The sequence below is a fragment of the Dipodomys spectabilis genome, unplaced genomic scaffold, assembly GCF_019054845.1.
Source record: "Dipodomys spectabilis isolate Male_0828 unplaced genomic scaffold, ASM1905484v1 ptg000414l, whole genome shotgun sequence".
NCBI lineage: Eukaryota > Metazoa > Chordata > Mammalia > Rodentia > Heteromyidae > Dipodomys > Dipodomys spectabilis.
In genome coordinates, this window is record NW_024871091.1 from 2,474,388 (window position 1) to 2,475,878 (window position 1,491).

At 42.4% G+C, this 1,491-nt stretch overlaps 1 pseudogene; it reads left to right on the plus strand.

The window, feature by feature from the left end:
- The first annotated feature begins 218 nt into the window (after positions 1-218).
- LOC122097108 lies at positions 219-1,008 on the plus strand (annotated as a pseudogene).
- The last annotated feature ends 483 nt before the right edge of the window (positions 1,009-1,491 follow it).

Genomic DNA, 1,491 nt, shown 5'->3' on the forward strand with positions numbered 1-1,491 from the left:
CTAAGGGACAGCGCCCAGGCCCAGAGTTCAGGCCCCACAACCCGACCCCCCCCCAAAAAAAATCAATACCGACAAATGCTTCTGGGGAGCAGCCACAGGGGTTTCAAGTCATGTGACAGCAGCCTGCCTAGGACTTGTCTTTACCTCAAGTATGGGGGGGATATTCCAGTGGCCCAGAAACCCAGGCTTGCAAGATCCTGAGAGGGAAAGGATTTGTCATGGTGGATGACCTAAAGCGATTCCTGTATAAGAAGTTACCAAGTGTTGAGGGACTCTATGCTATGGTTGTGTCGGATAGAGATGGAGTACCTGTTATCTTAAGTGGCCAATGATAATGGTCCCGAGCATGCTTTATGACCTGGTTTCTTATCTACTTTTGCCCTTGCAACAGACCAAGGGAGCAAACTTGGACTTTCAAAGAATAAAAGCATCATCTGCTACTATAACACCCACCAGGTAGTTCAGTTCAATCGTTTACCTCTTGTGGTGAGTTTCATAGCCAGAAGTCATGCCAACACAGGGCTAATTGTCAGCCTAGAAAAGGAACTTGCTCCATTGTTTGAAGAATTGATCAAAGTTGTTGAAGTTTCTTAATCTTATAGTGGTTTTGACATATACCTTATCTTGTTATAAAAACACAAGTCAATCTAGCAATCTTTAGACAACAGTAATACTTTTCTCTGTGTATGTAAGAAAGAACCCCCTTTTCCACCTTATACTAAAGAATCAACCTGTAGGTGTAATTTATAGACAGATCAGGTATTACATTTACTTTATAAGGTCTTTTCTTTAGAGAGGTCTGGGGATAATGGGGATAATCTGAACTGGTTCAGTCTGTCACAGCTCCTGTGGAGTTAGTGCAGTTACCACATACGGATGGGATCCTGTTCAGTGGATCAGAATCAAAATGGTGCATTGGTCCACGTGAGCCATTGAGTGCTCTCTATCATACAGGACTCCCAGACTGCAAGGGCACAGCAGACCTTCTTATTGTGAATAACAAGGACATATTTTTCTTTGTTGTGTTTTATTTGCATTAAGTGTGAGAAGATAAAATGGCTTAGTAAAAGTAATAAAATCAGTGCAATCACTAACTTTATATATATATTCACTTTGCAGTGTAGATATGTGTCACTAATGAGTTTTTTTCAGAGGGTGCTTCTCTTTAATAAAAAGGAAAAATTTTTTTTTTTTGGGGTCCGGTTGTGGGGCCTGAACTCTGGGCCTGGGCGCTGTCCCTCAGCTCTTCAGCTCAAGGCTAGCACTCTACCACTTGAGCCACAGTGCCACTTTCCGGCTTTTTCTTTTTTGCTTGTATGGTGCTGAGGAATCGAACCCAGGGCCTCAGGCTTGCAAGGCAAGCGCTCTACCACTGAGCCACCTTCCCAGCTCCTAGAAAGGAAAATTACAGCTTACTCTTTTCTTCCTACTCTGCTCTCTATAACCAATGATTGCTTAATGATTGTTCTTTATAGAATTTAAATATGACTT